The 21,002-nt window shown below is 39.9% G+C and overlaps 1 protein-coding gene across 2 annotated transcripts in view; it reads left to right on the forward strand.

Moving 5' to 3' along the window:
* Positions 1 to 21,002, forward strand: part of plcb4b (phospholipase C, beta 4b) — an 87,942-nt gene that overhangs the window by 3,631 nt on the left and 63,309 nt on the right. For both annotated transcript variants that reach the window (XM_074684634.1, XM_074684635.1), the window contains exons 2-3: positions 845 to 890; positions 20,719 to 20,785. The gene's annotated coding sequence lies outside the window, so the exon portion shown is untranslated. The remainder of the gene's footprint in view (positions 1 to 844; positions 891 to 20,718; positions 20,786 to 21,002) is intronic.

Consider the following 21,002-nt stretch of genomic DNA (forward strand, 5'->3'; position numbering starts at 1 on the left):
AAGGTAAAACAGGTCCTTGCCAAAGACTGGTCCTCGCACACTCAATGCCCAGCATTTATTAAAGCATCTGATACCTGAGGGTTTAGATGTGACTGTGGCAGCAGGATGGAGTATTAACTTTTGTAAGAAAATATCTTTTTCTGTATTTCTATGTTTTCACTCCAGCCTCGAAGGTCAAAGATTTATCCTCCAGGGACTCGAGTTGGAATCCACCCCTCTGCTTTGCCAGTTTACTGTGCATCACCATTAACTTGTTTCCCTTTTCTAAAATCTGGCGTGCTCCCTCTCTGGTTTCCTCTCGTATTTACTTTGTGCTGCTTCTTTTTCACAGTCACCACGCTCTGGGCTTGATTAGCTTGGCTGTGTGCGGCTCCCTCTCTTTGTTTTGATGGAGCTGATCAGGTTTTCATCACAGCACAGTTTTCTTCCCGCTGCAGCCTCACCGATGCTGTCAGTCATCCTCAGGGTGATTTCAAACCCTGATGGAGAGATCTTTTTGAATGCGGAAGTGTAGAAAGACAGCTAGATTCAGCGATAGTCTGACACACATGCTGACAGACGTGTATTGTGTTCACGTGTTGAATCACAGCACTGGACATGTCTCCTCCTTTAGTTAAAGTCTGACAAGTGGAGGCTGTAGTGAAGCAGTTTGTCGATATCGTGATTTACTCTGAGTTTTCTCTGCCAGGGGAGCTGCCGGTTGTGTTCATCCCTCTTAGTGCTTCCAGCTCCTGCCCTGTTTTCCTCTGTTTCTTTAGGGTTTTAGCGCTCCAACCAAATAAGTCCACATTCATGCCTCCTTGATTTATGAAATTCTCTCCCCTGTCCTTTTTTGTCTCTGCAGGCCAAGACATGAGCTTCTCCCGCTGAGCCCTATTGATGCTGAACTGGTGAGTTTTAAGCTTGTTTTGAGCATGCATTTATTTTTTCAACGTTATTTTTATTCAGTCCAGTTAGCCTCTCGTACAACACTGCTGGCGAACACGATCTGAGAGCATGTGATGGAAATGCTCTGTTCATTTTTAGCTCCTTCTTTCCAGAGCACCCGGTGCTTGCATATTAATAGCTTAGACTGCATTAAGTAAATTAATTAAAGTGTATGCATAATTTCTATGAAACATATGGCCTCATCCTGCCTCGAGGCTTACCTGACAAGTTATGTAATCTATCTTCATGTCTTTCTTTGTAATCTGATGCACAAAAACAAAGGGTAAAGCTAAAAAACGGAGAGCAGGAAGCAGGTGTGGGACGGAGAGGATTTTCTTGCCACTTAATATTTAGCACAGATATCCATCAGACTCTTTATTTTCTTTGTCACGCTGCTGTTATTGCTTTCCCATTTGAGAATACAAATGCTTCCTACATCACAGTGTTGGACGTTGAAAACATTAACAGTGGGTTGCTGTTTGAGACTGACATTTTATCGGATTTGTCCTGAGAGATGAAGGCAGGAAGCCATTTTTCACCGTATCTTTCATACAAGAGCGATGTGCAGCACTGGTTCTCTGATGCACAGCCAGACATCACTCATTGATAAGCATGTGGCGTGGCTGCTGCTGCTGCTGCTGCTGCTGCTGCTGCTGCTGTGTTCCCCTCATGCCGGGCTGGAGGCTTTAATGAGGCTGAGAGGTGATTGTACTCTATAATATGTTCAGTGTCAATAATGTAATCTGTATTTATGGAGTGATGTGTAGCACAACGGCCGTCTCTGGGCCAGCTCTGATTAATTTCCAGATGCTTAGAGCTTAATTGATATAAAGGAGGGAGGTATACACTTTTATTAACCCTTGTGTACATTTATTTGCATCATTGCAAATTAGTCATTAATCAGACCTGGGGGATATGGTGAAGATGATGATGTTGACGATGAACATTTAAGTATTTTTGATTAACAAGAACATCAATGTACAGTAATTCAGTAATTTGTAAAGCGTATGTTCAAAGTTCAAAAATGAAAGACAGGACAACATGGCACGAGGAGTTAAAATCCTTCTCTACTTTTCAAACACGAAACATCACACACTGTATGGACAGATTTCACATATTTTTTCCTCTCAGCTCACTGCTGCGCTTCATATTTCAGAATATCCTGCTGGGTTTCAAAATTGCCTGGCTACCTCTTGGTATGACTGGAGATGATACATTTCGTGTGTATTACTTTTTGGATTGCCTGCGCTGTGTGCAGACATGCCAAGGTAGGGAGGAAATAATTTAAAAGCTCTCATATCCAATTAGGGGTGGGAGAAAAAGTCAAAAATCGATAAATCAGGATTTTTTTATTCGGCATTCACAAAATTGTTTTTTTATTGTTGTTTTTCAAAGAATCTTTTTTTTCTTTAATTACAATTCTTCAATTCAATTTTTGTTTATAAACTGGATTGGAAAAAAAGTTACCACTTTTCTAAAGCACAAGGTGAAATGTTTCTCTCTGACTCACTGGGAAAATATGGCTCCTGATATAGTCTATAGACATTACCATCATCATTTAACTTTTTCACATGGTCTGGTGTTAAAAAAAACAAATAAAAATCTCCAAAATCGTAAACATCAAAGAATTGAATTTTGAATCGGATTGGCACCCTAAAAATTGTAATAGAATCAAATCAAGAGAATAGCATATTGTTTGGATGGAAATTGGATTTATTCATATATGACAGTTTTCGTGTTAGTCACTGTTATCCACATACACCACAATAAACATGTATAAAAATATATTATTGTGGCTGTGAGTTGGGAAAAAAGTGACTCAAGGAAAAAAGGTTATTTAGCATTTATATGTAAGGTTTATTTCCCCCTTTTTTCTGGAAAGGTACCCCAATACAAATATCTATAGTTGAATGTAGCAGTGGATTGGTTTCATTTAATTCCCATACTCTCATAGTGTTATTAAAAACAGAAGCAGACAGTCTATTCTCCTTTCACATTAATAAAACATTACAGGAAGAGAATAACCTTTTAATAAAGGACATCAGGCGCACCCAGTGTTAGACTGACCGGTGTCTAGGGATGGGTACTGAATTAGGTACTTTTATTGGTACCGACCAAATTCAGTCAAAAGTACCAGGTATCGATTCATGTAAAACCAAAAGGTACCATGTTTAGGTACCCAAACACATCCTTGTGACTGTGAGGGAGTGGAAGAGTAGGTGATTTTCCATGCTGGACATAAACACAGCACTGCAAGGTTATACATTAAAGAAAAAATATATTAAATGTTAAAAAATTGAGACTTGTTTATTAAACAAATTGATATTTTTTTACCACATAAACACACAAAAGTACCAAAAATTGGTACCATTGAGTACCGGTACAGATTGCCAGGTACCAAGCATCAGTATCGTATCGTTTCAAATATGAAAGGTGCCCATCGGTACCGGTGTCTCTCCATAACAACCTTCCACATATTCGCAGCCATTCATCAATGAGCATCAGCATCTTCATTTCCTATTGCAAGTGTTTGCATGGATCAAGGGCCCTGAACAGTTGTCCTTCCCTCAGCTGCATTTCAGACCTTGACATTCACTGAAAATATATCTGTGTGACGTGCACTTGAGGCAGTGGGGGTGTCACTTTAAAAGGAGCTGCAGAGAAAAATGTGATTCAAAAGTAGAAAGAAATTTGCTTCACAAAAATCAGTTTCAAAATCGTGAAAAAGGTGAAGATGGATCAGAAATGTTGCATTCATCATAGTTTGGTGTTTTTTCATTTGACTAACAAATTATACAGAGGGTTACACAAGAATATTGGGCTCCCAGTGCTCTGCTTTCACTCCTTTTTTTTAAATTAAAATGAAAAATAGTTAATATCAAAGTTGGTTGTTAAAAAATACAATGCAACAAAATGAAGCAGACAGACTATGAATAATTCTGAAAACTGAATCAAAGAATGGAGCTTCAACATTCACTGGAGCTCCAGGTCCACCGTTGAACATAAATGCAGTCACATAAAAACATTTGCTTTCATTTTTTGATTCATTTTTTTGAATCTTACAACTTCATCTAAGTGGGTTGTGTACTAAAGCTTTAAAATGGTTTTAAATTTTTCAGGCAACACAAAACTGCAAATTATCTCATCATCTTTGAAGCCTTGTTCTTGGGCTGCTGCTGTCTTTTCTTCAGTGTCTTTGTTTGACATCCTGGAATGGAGCGGTCTTGGGTCACCAGACTTTGTGCAAACTCTGCATTAAACAGGGGTTTACTCAGAGTTGAGAGTAAAACTTCACCTCATGACAACAGAATCCTATTCATTAATTGAATGTTTATTCCTGAGCTCTGAGGAAACCCACAAATGTTTTTTTCTGATTTTCATAAAATATTGTTAGAATTTGGATGGGAACCTAAGATTCTAAATCACATTAGCTGAAATAGATTTTTTAATTTCTTCAGTCGGAGAGCAAAGCCTTTTTAGGATCAGGTGTAAACACTAAGGTCATTCAGGGTGACTGCCTGCTGAGAGAACCGTCACAGATCCCACGTGAATCACTTTTTGATCTTGAATGCTCACTTCTGCCGGCCTCTGACTCTGCTGAGCCGGGTTTATCCTGGCATCACACTCTGCCCTCTACGCTAATAAAACTTAATACCGCTCCTTCAGTCTCGGCTTCAAATACAACAAGCCTAATCAAAGCCAACATGACCCTCACTGTCCAGATGCTGTAGATAAATCTGCTGGTACAGTGTTTGCTGCTTAAAGAAAAAGAGAGATCAATGGGAGAGTGTGACTTCACTGCGAGGGTAAGTGTGGCTGCAGGGTGAATGTAATGACAGGGGTATTCTCAGCAGACTCTCAGCCTGAGAGAGACAGAGGGAGAGGGATGCTTACTTTCACACCAACTGATGAGAGCTGCTGTCGTTGAGTCAATATTTATTTTTTCTTTAAAAAAAGCTGGCAGCATTAGCTCAGCTGATGCAGTAGCAGGCAGAGGTAGCATCCTGGTTCATGTGAGAGGTGTAGCGTGAAAACCAACACCTCAGTATTTAATTAATTGTTGCTCAGGTCCACGAGTAGCTCTAAAAACACATCTCTACTGAGCAGGAGAGCTATCATCCACCCTGCTCTTTGTTTCCTCCCCTCCCTCTCATCTTTAAATGCACACACGCTCGCAGTGTGCACACTCACTTTACCCGTGGCTCAATCCACTGTGGGGATACATGTGAACGCAATTTGCACTTCCAATTAAACTGTCGACCTTCGCTCCAGAATGCAAAACTTGATTTTGCACCATCCTCTCCTGGATAGCTATTATTACCCAGCCAGCCCAGTAATAGAGAGAATGGAACAGGGCTTCACAATTCACTGATGTGAAAGATTGAAGTCAGCAAAATGATTAGTACGTTCAATATTTGAGAGGGAAATTAAGAAACCCTCTGAGTCACTGAACTGCTGATTGATTGGATATTGTCCGTTTTTTTTCTTTTTTTCTAATGATAAGAAGAAGGACCAAACCAAATCAAACCACAGCCTCACAGACAACGCGTTACTGATTAGACACAAGGAGAGAATTAACTCTGGTTTAGATCAATCATCAAGAAACTTTCAGGGTCATGACTGAACTCCAAACTCCTCAGTGAACTTTTCTCTTCCCTGTTTTCTCTCTTCTCAGAAGATCTTGGTTGACTGACTTCTTGAGAAACAAATGTTCATTTTTCCCATTTTTATAAAACTTAAAGGATAAGTTCGGTTTATACAGCTTTTACATTGTTTATAGAATGAAGTAGAACAAAATACTCACCCAGAAGGCTTTCCTGATCCAAGCAGTGCTTCGGGAGACATTTAGATCCAAAATCGTGCAGGGAACGTCTGTATAATGGGATCCATCGGGGCATAAACAGTGAGGCTCCTAAAACTGCATTAATCGTCCAAAAACTCGTGTTTTTCAACAATATTCCATCATGGTCCGCTACAGGTTAGTCCTCTGCTGCAGTCTGTGTCACTCCAGACAGCACTGTGTGGCTGTAATGACCTCTGAACTAACGAAGACTTTGTTTACGATTGCCCCTCAAAGAAAGGAGAAAGTGGAGTCAGCTCTCCAGAGAGTACTGCGCATGCGGGGAGGGGCAAACATAAACAAAGTCTTCGTCAGTTCAGAGGTCAGTTCAGAGGTCATTACAGCCACACAGCGCTGTCTGGAGTGACACAGACTGCAGCAGAGGACTAACCCGGAGCGGACCATGATGGAGTCTACTTCATTCTATAAAACAATGTAAAAGCTGGATAAACCGAACTTATTCTTTAAGTCTGAATAAAAGGACCCAGTGATTGAGCTGATTAATCACAGAAAACGTCTCTAAGAATATTCTTAGTGTTTCTCTGATTATGTTAGGGGGAAAACAAGACATCAAGAGGGTTGCAACGTGATGCTAGCTTGATTTCAGCACTCAGCTTCTTAAAAGGTTAAGATTGAATCAGTTTCCATTGTTGACAAAATGTTTGAAGAGAACCTAAATGTCTTCTTCTGAATAAATGGGCTGAGAATTTTATACGGGGACTGATTGAAGTGCCTTAATGAGGCCTATGTTTACCTCTGGCTCTAAACTTAAAGAAGAGCAAATAGAGAAAGCAGTGGATAGAAACCCAAACCCACTCTGGATGATAAACTGAGTTTATCAGTCATATTGAATCCCTGTCTTCTGTTTGTGGTGAAGCCAAAACCAATTTTCCACATCGTCAGCAGCAAAGTTTCTAATCTAAACCTAACTTAATACAAAACCACTGAGCCTTAAATGTGTCAAATGCAGTGTTATTGTGTTTTTTTTCTCTGTAGAGCTGCAGCTTTTGGCTGTCTCAGAGAGGACTAAGCTGGCGCACTGAAAACAGCAGAACAGAGTAAACTAGTGCTAGCCTACAGCAGCTGCCCAGCCTCTAACTCAGCTCCAACACATGACTGGCTGGTCAGATCAGATGACTAGATTAACAGCAGGAATGTGGCTTCTTCCTCCGTCTACAGCGCTGCTCTTGTCTTTCTAGATATGTGGAAAGAGATGTTGTGTGGCCTGGAGTGTGTTCATGTGTGTGTGCAAGCATGTGTGCTGCATGTGCCAGTAAAGGCATCTTTAATCAGCCCACTACTGCATGAGGAAACAAGTCCAAGCAATTATGTAACATTTAGCAGCTGAGCTTATCACTTATCCTGCTTAGCAAAGTTGAATAGCAGAATGTGGAGCACAGCACAGTTGTCTCTGTTTTATTATTGACTTGCATAATCTAATGACTACGAGGAAGACTGTCTGCTGACATGCTGATACCTCTGAGTTGGAGCAGTGTGTTTAATACATGTGTGTGTCTTTACTTGTCTCACACATCCGACAAATTCATTTTAACGTTGGTTTTACATCCAGGCGTTTACATTCCGTACATTTTAAAGAGCGCTCCCCGGACTTTAGGAGTGAGGGAAAACAAACAGATTTCAGGCCGAGTATAAACAAAGGCTCAAACAGACAAACAGTTCCCTTACGTGGGTTTCCGACCAGTTCCAGATATGTCAAGCCTTAGGCCATTTTTCATCCAACACTTCTCCCATGTCCTTTAAACAAACCTAAGGGCTTAGCTCATGAATCCATCAGATGGCTTTCACAACAAACTCTGAAAGTAATTTAAAGTTTAGAAAAGATTCAGCAGTGGAAGCACAGAACATGGGGGTGTTGTAAATTTGACTAACCCCCTGAGACTTTTTTATTTATATTTATACATGAAGAAACCTTTGGACATAATTTTGATAAAATGTTATGTAATTAGTTTTATTAAGCTGCTAAGCCACTAGCTGGGTTTTATCACTCAGGGAAAACCCCTTTTCCCTGAACTTATTGATTCTTCATTCAATGAGTCTTATTGAATGCCATGGTGTCTAAACGTGTTGATAAAAGAAACTAGAAAAGCACTCAGAGAGCGCAGACGTTCGCCAAGCATATTGTGATTCTTACGCAACACTTTAGTCCTACTTTAATGTTATACTCCCTTTCAGCAGACTGTCTGCTACAATTTGGTGTTAGTTGCAGGTTTGTACCATAATTTGTTACCTGACAGTGTCGAAAATCATGATGAACCAGTACATATTTCATATTCTGGATCTTAGTATCCAGAATATGCCAGGATCTGGATCGTACTTTTACATATGTCAGAAATTATGGTGACCTTGTCTTGTATTGTTTTGCAAAGCAATCCGACCATTTATCGTGGAGTTATATACACACATGGTGAAAACAGCCCTACCTCACAATGATAAAGAATCCTTTGAAAAAGTCCTGGATCCAGACGGTGATCCAGATCACCTCCACAATTTAATCACTTCTTCCTTATCTCACTTGGAACATTTCCTGAAAATTTCATCAAGATCTGTTTGTTTTTGAGTTATGTTGTTCACAGACAAACAAACAGACAAACTCTCCCAAAAACATAACCTCCTTGGTGGAGGTAAATATAGGGGAAGGGGGGTTATTATTTATTTCTCACCTGGAAATTCTTAACTGAAAAGCAGATCCTTTGAAATAAGCTCCCTTCAGTGTGGGTATTAGATATATCAGGTTAGATATGCCGTCTTGTCCTTTGTTGTTCTTCAGATAATTTATAGGACCACAGTTTTTGTCAAACCTGAGGAGGCTTTTCCTGTAGAGTCCAACTTTCCATAGTACCACAAGCTTAGGCCATGTCCACACGTAGCCGGGTATTTTGGAAACTTCATGTATTTTTATGTGTTTAGACCTCTCATCCGCATAAAACCGCAGCTTTATGTCACTAAAAACCTTTTTTTCAGAAAGTGTTCGAAAAATCCGGTTTCATGGTTTCGCGTGGACACCGGTGAACAGAGTTTTGGGTTCTCAGATGTCACAGCTGAATGACGGGGGCTCATTCTGACTTTTTGGGTTTTAAGCAGGAGGTGTCAGAAAAGTTACCTCTGATTGGTTGGCACTGGTTTTGTGTCTGAAAAATACTGCCAAATATGACTTTGGCATGCCTCGCACATATCGGCAGATTTGCCCGCTGCGCGTGGACGAAAATATTTTCAAAAATGAAGAAGGGGGGATATTTGTTTTTGAAAATACCCGGCTACGTGTGGATATGGCCTTAAAGTTAAGCAGAACTGTGGCGCTCCTCATTTGAACCGTGGCCCTGGTTGATTTGGCCCAAACATCTGTTGATTCTGGTGTAGCAACAAGTGCAGTTTACTACTACATGGAACAGTTCTTCGCAAAGAAATACTTCTTCAATGCTTTTGTAACGCCAGTGTGTGAGGAACACTAAAATTGGTGAATCCTTGATGCCTTTAAAGCTAATGTGACCCCTTAGCTCATTGGTTGAAGAGGAGAGTGCTCTTCCTCAGTGAGTGTGCACAGAGACCTTATTTTGTCCCTGTTAAGGACAGTCTTCCGTCGCTCTCAGTGATAAAAAGATGTGATGCTTCCCTTTGTGGTCTCTGACTCACCAACTGAAAAAAAAGCTCTCTTTCACTTTCTCTCACTGCCTGGATTTACTCTCCGTCTGTCTCTCCCTCGTCTTTGCTCTCAGGGCGCTGGCTCCTGACAGCATCACAGAGAAAAGAAAGAAAAATGGGAAAGTTAAAGCGTGTGTGAAATGTTTTCCTGTGTGTGCGTCTCTGTCTTTGTCTGACTGCCTTTCTGTCCTGTGCCGTTGCTCTCTTCTTTTCTCAGGACGCCTCCCCTGTTTTCTTTACCTCACATTTCAATTTCAGCCACGTTTGACTGAGAAGACCATCAGAAAAAGTGTTGTTTCATGTCATTCATCTCATCTGGCCGGAGTTGGGGTTGTGCTTGGTTTGTCATCCTTTTATACATCTTTACTTAAGAGAACATAGATTCTATTTGAACCACTCGTCTTAAGTATGAAGACCTTGAGGAACGTTTACCATTCAGCCAGTAAAACTGATACTGATAATTCACTTATCACTGTACTCAGTGAGAATGACAAGAAGAACATTACATTAAGTGACAACTCCCTTTTTCAGACAAGAGAAGTAGAGAACTGCAGAACATTTCTTTATTTGAGACAAGCATTTAAAGGTCCCATATTCTGCTCCTTTTCTGCAGTTTAATATGGATCATTGATGTCTTCATGAAACGGTAGTAACATGTTTTGGTCCAAAAAGCCAATAAATCAAGCACAGCAGCATTGTTTCCAGGCTCTCATAGCCCTCTGTTCAGAACAGTCTGATTTAGTGGGCGTGATCTTCACATGTAAATGAGCCACCGCTGATACCGCCCCGCTCCTCCACGTCCCTGAGAGCGGGGCCACGAGCTCCGAGTGCACAATGTTTAGAAAACACCGAAGCTCGTTTACTGTGCCTACTACAGGCTAAAACAACAGGCTAACCGCAGCTAAAGTTAGCATCCTGAAGCTAACACAGAGACAGGGGGGGCACTGAGGAAAAGCTCTTACATCTGCTCCACAGCACACAGCATTTAAAATACTCACATTTCCAGGGTCAGAGGTTTGTTGGTGGATGGTTGGTAATGCACCTGGATTCAGGACCAGTCTATTCGCTAGCCCTCTGTTGTACTGTCCAAAATTGGAAAAGCAGTCGGCCGTGAAGTGACTAGCACACACATGCACAGTTTTACTGAGTGTAGCTGGCACAGTTCCACGATAAATGAACTCTAGCCACTTAGTCTTGTCTTCTTCCCAGATGGGAAGCTTGTACATGAAACTATGTGGCTGTTTACAGCCAAAAACAAAGCAGTGATGGCTGCTGGAGTGGGCAGGGAGGGGGTTTGGGGGTATCTGCTCTGGTGGACCAATCAGGTCAGACTTGCTCCTGATTGGTCAAAAAAGGGAATCGCTGATGTTGGCAAATCCCCAAAATCCAAACAGCTCAATTTAGGTCAGGATTTTACATTCACAAGCACTACTAAGTACAGGTTTTGTCATTAAATATCACATTTTGTGGGCTGGGAGGAAAGCCAAAGACCCACTAATTGCACTATAAGACTTAATAAAGTGATTTTTGCATAATGTGGGAACTTTAAACCCCCAAATTATCGACTTTTGCTCAAAACACAAACCAACCATAAATATAGTTGCAGACAAAATCTGTGCCAAGTCGTGAAATATTTCAAACCTTAGATAAGGACCAGTTTTATGCAAAAACAATACATGTCACTAACCACAGACAATACCTGGCTTTTACCGTTTCCATTTATGCTAACTGACGGCAGGTGCTGGCTGCACTGACATGAGAAGGTATCAATTAGGTGTATCAGGGGTCCAAAGACAGCATTAAATAACATTAGAGCTGGGTAATGTGACAGTGTTCCAAAAGTGAAGTCAAAGTGCTTAAACTTCACTTACAGACGGGACAATGGGCAGGGCTGCAGGAAATGATGCGATCAAGGCGCATAGCCACCCCAAAATAAAAGCTGCCATTTCCTTCAGAACAATGATCCCCTTTTTTTTTTCAGATGTTTCAAATGTCAGTTATACTGAACAAGGCTTTTGTACCAATGTTTTTCAGAATACTACTTAACTTTTGCAGAGGTAGCATTGATGCACTTCACGCTGCCTGGGAGAAAACAGATTTCTTTCATAAGCTCATTATCTATCTGTGTTCTCCTGCAACCAAACTCACACTCATGGTAGGATCAAACTGTGATCTAAATCAGTAATAGACCGAGCTTTGGCTGATCAATTCTCAGTTTTCTGCGTAGCATGGTGGATGTGTCAAAAGTACGCACCAGTTACCAGAAGAAATCGATTCTGCGCTTACTAGGATCATTTATCAGTGTTTACAGATCCAATTGTTCATCTTAATGTTTTTTTTTACTGTTATTAAGCACATTTCACAACGTAAATATCGTGTGAGATGTGGAGAGAACTTAGGTTTTCATTTCTGTTTCTAGCTATATATTAGTACATAAAGTCCACACAAGCAGAAGTGCCCCCTGTCACTCTGTGTGATTTATATTTATTTTAAACTTCATCCTGATCAGCTTTTATACCACATTGTCACTATGAGCCTCTGTGCAGGGGCGTGTCCAGACTTTCAGACCAGGGTGATACAATGAGGGCAATGGGGGGTGGCCAGGATGTGCACACGAAAAAATAATTATTATTTATCCCCATTTATCCTTTTTAACATCAGTCTCTACTCTCTACTTTAACAACTTTGAGTAACTATGCCTGTATGGATATATATTCCAGTAAATTGTTTTAGTGTAAAAATGTATTATACAAAAATATGCATCAGCCAGTCTCATAAATTAAAAGTAATTTTTAAGAAAAAGTTTGATCTTAGCCTGGCTGCTAAATGATGTTTGTGTTAAAAAATGAATGATTTAGTTGTGATGTTTTTTTTTTTTTCCTGGGGGTTGTCGCAAAGAAATAGCCAGATGCTAAAAAAGGAGTACAATCTTCTACAAATCTGCTAACAAATGTCTTAATAACCACTTTTGAGGCACAGCAACAAAACTTTAATAAGCAGAAGAGTCACCAAACTTTCTCTAACTTTGAGTGTCAGCTACACACTTACATGAGAAGCTACTGCGCAGCAGACGGCACTGACCAATAGGATCTTTACTGTCTTCTCATGGTTTATGAGTGTTTTGATTGGTGAAAAGAGACAGTAAGTAGATGTTGATTACCACAGTGCTGACCCTGGCTCAGATTGTACAAGATGCTGGTATCTTATGCAAGGGTAATTTTGGTTTCACTTCTGTACAGTGGGATAGTAGGTAGAGTCATTTTCCTCCAGTCATGGTGTCATATAGTCAGTCTAGTTGTTCTTTCCTGTTTATTTGTTTCTTTCAAATTGATCTGAAAGAAAGATCGCACTAGACACACTTCTTTTTTTTTTTTTTTGATCTCACTGCTTCAGCGCTTTCAAATCTGTTGACCCTGCTTTGATGCTCCAAGAAACTTGGCACTGGATGGGACACAGCTGTGTGATAAACAAGGGGCGGAGTTTTCTCATCGGGTGCCTTCGGCCAGAGGAACGCATGTTTGATTCCCCCCCTCACAGTGGCTTTCAAACGAGCAATATAGGAGCTAAAAACAGCAGACACCTGGGTGACATGGGCATAATCCTCTCCGTACTCTGACAGGTGCTGTTCATGGCGGCAAAGCAGCCCACAGAGAGCCCCACAGAGAGCTGCATGTTGAGGTACCAGCTGGGTCGATACCCAGAGGCGGGGGCATATGCTTTCAGCTCTTGATCTTCCGGTCATTTTCTTCACAACTTAGCAAGCTTGGAAAACACTGTGGTGCCTGTCACCTTCTGGGCTTTGGTTATTTACTTTTAAACGTAGCGTTGCGAGATTTGAAGGCATGTTTTCACATGGCTCTATTCCAGGCCTCATACTGTTTAACAACATTAACTGTTCCTGTATGCATGTGTGAAAAAGTCAGTGTGCATTCATGTGCTATTTTGAGAAGAGGCTATTCCTGGAAAGAAAGATAATGTCACTTCCCCTGCCATATCCCATCTTATGATACCTGTGGGAGTGTGTGTATATGTGTGTGTTTGGCTGTGTTAACAGTGCTGTCCTTTTAATCAGCACCCCTGCGTGGTTCCCCTGTAGAGCTGTCACTGGTTGAGTGATGATGCTGGAGCTGCCAGTGTTTACTCTATTTGAATCTGCCAGCAAGTGTGAGAGAGATTACCTGCCTCTTACCTGTTGCCCTATTGAAAGGAATTGTTTTTGCACTGCTGGATGCTGCTTGGGATGACACACTCTAAAAATACACAAATACTCTTGACCTAGACGTAAAGAGGGCAGAGGGAAGAGGGCCTACCGTTTAGAGAGTACATCCACCTTTTTAATGATGTTGTATCTGTTGCCAGAATCCGCTGGTTGTGTTTCTGGTTGAGAGTTTCCATGGTAGCACTTTGTTGAGTTCTTTAGTGTTGTAAAATTAAACTTTTATGGTTATATTACCTTCACTCTGCAGCATCTGAACAACCAGCAGTGGTTTAGTTTCAGGATAAATAATCCTACAATCTGAAGGAAATTATGCATTGTGCACTAAGATTGTACTGTGTTGTATTAAAAAATTAACACTGTTCCATTCAACGCTTTCATTTAAAGGGGACATATCATGCTGATCCCTGATTTAATACTTACATATAAAATAATAAATTTGAAAACAAGACCTTACACCCCCTGAATTTTCAAAAAATGAGATATTGTATTTTTTCTGATATCCTAGAACGAGATTTGATGCCTCTGAAAATAGGTCATTGCCATTTGGCCGCGAGATTTCGACCTTTGTGACGACACGAGGATCCTTTCTTTTTATTGGAGTAATCTGATAAAGCAGCTCCTCCTCTGTGATGTCAGTTAGTCACACAACTGCCACCGAGGGATACACCCACCAAGAGCCGAGTATCGCCCCTCAGATGCTGGATGCAGGGACTCTGCTCTGCTGACCAGCTTGGCTTTACATGGTGAATAAGCAGTTAAAACACTGTAGTTTTAGCAGACGTCTTAATACTTGTGAAACTGTGATATTTTCATGCTTGTTCTGACATGCACCGTGAACCTGGACCACAATAATGCTGGGGTAATAACATAGTGACGAACTGACGGTAGAGGCGATCTTTAGACTACACTTTCAGCATGATGGATAAAACAGACAGAGAAAAGTGAAGGAGCAGGATGGAGCCCTGTTATAGAAATAGTTTATTGGTGAAGTCTGCCTATATTTCCACGTATAAACTATTCATGTTACAGTACCGGTTTGACTCACCACGCTGAAGCGTCCTGAGATGATCAGTGTGGAGGTGGATTTTCTTCCTCCTGAGCTGTAGAACCGTCCGGGTCTGACTCGGGGTCCAATACAAAAGGACGTATCCTACACTCTGCCATTTTATTAGTGCTATCAATGCCTTACGGTGAAGTTTTGGCAAACAGCAAACTCGCTCGGTCTGCTCTATTCAATGTGGCGATTTTGTAAATACTGCCATGCTGCAAAAACCGCCCCCTGGCTCTACCCCCTCCGCCCCTCTGATAGAACCAACCAATCAGAGCACAACTCAGGGCTGTGGCGTTGCGAGGTTACTGGAGGTCATTCTCCAAACGGAGCGTTTCAACGAGATCTTCAGAATGGCCTAAAATGAGGATATTAAGAACGCTATTGTGGGGCAATGAAGGAACTAAATGACTTGTACTGAGGGCAGAAATGCTTTACAGGCATCCTAGTCTGGCATAGTGAAAAGGAGAAACAAGCATGATATGTCCCCTTTAAAGTCATTCCCCAAGAATCCTTTTTAATTTCAAATTACAATTACGATTAAATACTTGGTCCGGCTGTCATTAGAGCTGGGCGATACTGGGAATTTTGGTATCAATCTGACACCAAGTAAATACAGGGCAAGTATGGCTGATACCAACACTGATACTGACACTAATACTGACGCTGATACCAATACTTTTTAATATTTAAGGTTGATGTATCATCAAACTACAGACCTTGAGGTGTTTTTGTGACTTTTTTCTTCTGATTAAGTTGTTCAAACCTAGGCAAGAATTTGGGCAAAGTTTTCAGGTGACTACAAGATATTGTAGTGTCATGATAAACATTTATGTTTAGAAAGAATACAACAGTAAGAAAACAAATTTTTTTTGTTGTGTGAAATTCTTTTCTTAAGAAAAATAAAGTGCAAAAATTATCACTTAAGGGAAAATTAAAACAAAATCTTTTTTGGGGGTACAGAGTTGAAGACTACAATACAAAAAATAAAGAAAGAAAAGTTACCCCATTATTAGACTCGTTTTTTTTTTTTTTTAAGTTAAGTATTAAGAATTACCAAACCAGAACAAATGTTATAAAAAAATGTTTAACAAACCTCTTTTGTTGTGATATCAATACCAACTATTGATATTATTGATAATTGGAGCGATCCGCTCACCTCTAGCTGTCATAGCTCTCCCCTACTGCCATAGCCAGTGCACTGACTAGCTTTACACCAACTGAACTGATTCCATTTAATTTAAAGTAGGGCTGGGCGACTATGGCAAAAATCAAAATCACGGTTTAATTTCACCTTCTATTTCCATTTCATTTAATTTACAGCTATCCCACTCTCAACTGAGTTTATTCTGTAGTTTTAAAACAAGTAAATAAAATGAACATGCACGGATGAAAAATTGAGGGTTGTCTATTGAAGCAAATGAAATTGAAAACACACATTAGCTAGAATAGAAATGGTTTGTGTGGAAAAAGAAAATCAGATTTATAGAGAATAACAAGGGAATAATCCAAATGTTCAACACAGAAGCTTTAACGTCAGTTTTGATTGTTTTTCACTTAATTGCTCATCTCTAATATAAGGCAGCTGATGGCTGGCTGTGTCTTGGTTTGGTTAGCTTAACATTGTAACTGCTGTATCAAGAATAAGCCTGACTGCATGGAATGCGTACAGATGTATTTTTCTCATTGTTTGCGCTTCAGAAAGGCTTTTGGGATGCAGCCACAACTATGAAAATAAAAAAGGTTTTTATTCTATTCTTAGGAGAGGTCATGGGCTGATGAAATCATGTTTTTTATTGGAGCATCTTATCCATCCTCCTTTTTTTATCTCACTGAGCTGCTTAACTTTAATTTGTTTTAAAATTGTTTAACTGATTTTTCATCGCCAAACTAAAATCAAAGCTGAAATCTGCTTCCACTGAAGATCTTATGGACTCATATCTTAGCTTCCCCTTAGTCCTGGCTCCGACCTGCCTGAGCTGATCCCAGCAGCTGAATCACTGTCAGAGAGCTTATTAAATGATGCGTCTTCTGGAAAACACACCCATATTTCAATGAAGTGTCCTCTTTCTGTCCATCTGTTTGTTTACTTAGCTGTCTATCTATCTCTCTCTGGATCCTACCCCTGGTTCTCACAAAAACGCTCAGCAGAACATAAATACTGGGTTCCGCACACATGACAAGGCTTCCTTTTTTGGTGCAGAGCGTACCCACTGATCCTCTTCCCTGGCTGAAGAGGCCTGTGAACAGCTCTCGGCCAGTGGGGCCACTTGACATGTCGAATATTTGATCCACATGAGCTGCCACGGTGGGAGAGGCCCATCCACATGAAGAGGAGAGGGTAGAGATGGATAGATGGAGCAGAGGACTCCAAAGACTGAGTGGATGGAGCAGGATCAATACTGAGTGGATCAGTGACACATGACCTGTTCAACAGATGTTGACTCCTAAAATCAGTTCATTACTAATCCATTTTGTCTTGTTTTTGTTCAACTCTTGGAAAGTGACTCAAAGTCCTTCACACAGCATCTCATTTTGGTTGGATAGAGCTCAATGTTACGATGTTCCTTTTACATGAATTGATGAGGAGTCTTGCTGTTCTTCATATGAACAGCAGCAAGAGGTGCAGCTATTTCAGTTCATGCCATTGTTTAATAATTACACACTCCATCTATTCAAGCCCTTAGAAAGAGCTGAACAATGATAAGTGATTCAAAGCCTTTGAATCACTCTGCCTCTCACAGGGACAGAAGTGGTTGATATTGTATGCTCCATACAGATTTAATATTATTATTTAGAGATGGACAGTGAATGGAGTCAGAAAAGGGGAATGGACACACTGAGAGTTGAGCCTAAGAACTTAAGCACTCGTAGACCAAGCTTGCAATTGAGCACCATTCTGTGTGCTTTTTACTTCCCAACGATATTCTGTTATTAAAAGTCAGAAACGATTGGATTCATATTAAAATTAAAATTTGAGTTGATAAACAGCTTTATCGGCATTAAGGTTTAAAAAAAAAAAAAAATACTGCCAAAGTCAGCGTAAAAAAAGGACTGAGAAAACACATCAATCAGCAAACACATGTTAAGAGCAAAAAGAGTAATAACATCAGTTAAAAATAAATCAAACAGTAATAAAATAAAAACAAAAAATAAACGAGCAATGATCTATCTTTACATGGACATAGATGTTTTTTTTTTACCTCATAAAATCTTATTTACTGTCTTTATTATTAACTGTATCTCATTATACATATATTACTTATTTAGATATTTGTTTTCTACACTGATTGGTAGTGATCTCAGTCATAGTTTATGGCTAGTTATATAGTTTGATTATTATGATGCAAGGAGTATAACAATGATGACTTCCAGCTGAAAATGTGCATAACAATAATGATACATACAACATATTTATAAATCACCTTATAAACTACCGTCTAAAAAAAACGAGGCAATACAGAAGAGCTAAAATCCACAGTCCGTCCAGTGTCCACTTGAGGTTGGCTCCTGAAGTACCAGAAACTACATACAAGTCAAAAAACATTTTCACAGCAGAAATAAACATGTTGCAGCCTGGAACAAAAATGTCTCCTGTCTTAACAGCTGTTTCTCTAACAGCACACACTTTAGAGGAGATGATTTTTTTTTTTCTCACTCAGCAGTTTGGATAATAGATAATAAGAACACAAGTTTGCCTGATCTGAGGCACAGCCCAGTTGAATGACCGGCAGGCGCCCTGTAGCTGTTAGTGAGGAGGCTCAAAGCCCACCTCATTTCCAATATGGCTCCTGTTGATTATTTGCTTTCAAACTCTGTTTCAGAAATAGACTGGTGATGTCACTTTGTTGGATTATTATCTAGTCTTTGTTTGGGCTCTTTACCAAAAAAAAAAAAAAAAAGGGAAAAAGTATAGGACATGGGAGCCCGAGCAACACAAGACCTGAACTACATTACTTGAGTCCAGGAGGACCAAAGATGTCAGAAATCCTAGGAAGATAGAGGACTAGGAGCAGTGTGATAAGATGAAGTTAAATAATTCAGAATTTAAAGATTACTGAAGATTGAATAATTGAGGCAGATGAAAGCAGTTAAAAGAGATAAGTACTGTAAATAAATAATAGTTATAGAGTACATTAAGGCATTAAATTCAGTTATAGATAAGTAAAAACAAAGAGATAAAGCATTAAAAGTGAATAAAAGAGTAAAAAATGTAAAATAAATAAATAAATAAATAAATTAAGATAAAAAAGCTAAAAATTAAATATGTGGGTTTAGAAGATGATTAAACTCATCCTTCTCGTGCTGCTCTTTGACCAACACAGAAGTGTTGCTGCATGCTGAGTCATCACCATCAGCTCAGCTTGTTTCTGGAAGCTCAACTTATTTTAGGCATTTCTTAGTTTTTTATGTCAAAGACATCATCTATTCTATTTTTGATATAAATTTCTTAAGTTTTAGAAGTAACACCCTTTTCATTTTGCTTTTATTTAAAGTCTGACCAATAATCTTGAAGAGCCTTCCTGCTTCCCTTTGGTCTTAGCCTTGATAATGAAATTCTCATTTTCTAGTGTTGAGCTCTTTATGCTACTCGGATCAAGCTTTAGCAAATCGACATTAAAACCTTGCTTTAGGTTGGACCTCACAGTCAGACCGTGGATTTAATTTCAGTCTCGTTGTGGTTGCTCAAGAGATTCAGATAGTTGAGTATCTCTTAAGATGGTCCCCTTGGGGCCGACATCCTTCAGGAAATGGCCATTCAGGAAGTAATAAACAGAGAGATGATCTAAATTATAGAACAATGAGAATGGTGAGTTAGAAAATGTTTTCAAGATAACATCTTTGAAGCAGAATAAGGCAGTTTGGTCACTTTTCTTTTAGACCTCAGTGGGTTGTCCTGTGTATTTCAAATCTTTACAATCATTAATTACATGCTAACATCAAACTTTATGTATTTTTAATGTTTTACATGTTGCAATCTAATTGTTCAAGTTTTAAAATTAACAGTCACCTTGAATCCTTCTCAAAATCTAGCTGAAATAAATTGTGTAGAATAAACCTTCTGCAAACCGGAACAAAGGGCTGGTCACAGGATGCTCTTTTTAAGTGAGCTTACAAAAATAAATATTTAGATTAAGGTAGCATAATCCTGGTTGTAAATACACTCCGCACAGCTATGACTTTTTCCCTTTTAGCTTTTAAAATCCAGCCTGTCGTGTCTGCGTTTATCTGGCGGAGTTTATCTTGCTAAGGGCTTGTACAAAGAAAGCATTACAGTTCCTGTCCTGCACTGTGTGAAGCAGGATGGAGCAGTGACGATGAGGTGAGGAGAGACACTAGCGATGTCACAGTCGCTGCTAAGCTCAGGAATGTTGGGGAATTCGTCTTGCCTTTAGTGCGGACATAAAGATATAAGAAAGCCTGCCAAAAGAGGATTATCCCCCTCGCTGTCTATGGTTTCACTTTTTCTATTCCATCTCTCTACCTGCTCCTTTGACCCGATCTGTCCTTAACATTTACTCTTCAGGCTTTTAACAGACTCTCTTATCCTCAGTGACATACCTACCTCTGAAAGCTACAGCAGAGCAGACGCGGAGGTGGTGCCGTTTGTCTAATTTGCCAGCTCATTTCCACCTCTCTTTCTGACAACGACAGCGTTTCTTAAGGGAAGAAGCTTCCTATTAAAAGTTTATTAAGCAGAAGCCAGAGGAATGATTAAAAATCTCCAAAAGCCAAATAGGACGAGGAACACGAGGGGGGAGAGTGATTACACCCCTGTGTGTGTTCTGTGTGGATGTGCTTGTGTAGAGACATGCTTGTTTGTGTGTCAGTGTCTCCCCCGAAGGCATCACAAGTATCAGTAATCTTGCTGTAAGTGTACAAGATGAAGCTGAATAATGAAGTGTGCAGGGAGTCGGCTCTGTGCAAATTACACTTCACTAATTTCCTTTTTGCTCTGATTTTCCCCCACTTTTTCCCTCTCTCTCCCTTTCTTGCCTTTTTCTCTTTCATTTTCTTTTTTAGAGTGGTCCAGTGCTGTCCTCCGGTGTGTCCCCTCCCCTCAGTTTTCTGTCCCTCTGTCTGTTACCTGGTAAGTACTCTGACATTCACCTCCCACATACTGTATACAGTGCAGAGGCTGTCAAGGTTTTTCAGTCCTCTGCATAATTGTCAAGGAAACGCCTCGCTTTAACAACAAATTCCTGCTGCCATTATAAAGCAGCATTATATTTTTTAAGTGATGCTTTATTGACAATTTAAAGGAGATTCAAATTGGTCAAAATTTTGCTCTCTTATCACATTAGACT

The sequence above is a fragment of the Halichoeres trimaculatus genome, unplaced genomic scaffold (assembly GCF_033239565.1).
Source record: "Halichoeres trimaculatus isolate MK-OKI-2021-1 unplaced genomic scaffold, fHalTri1.1 fHalTri1_scaffold_13, whole genome shotgun sequence".
NCBI lineage: Eukaryota > Metazoa > Chordata > Actinopteri > Labriformes > Labridae > Halichoeres > Halichoeres trimaculatus.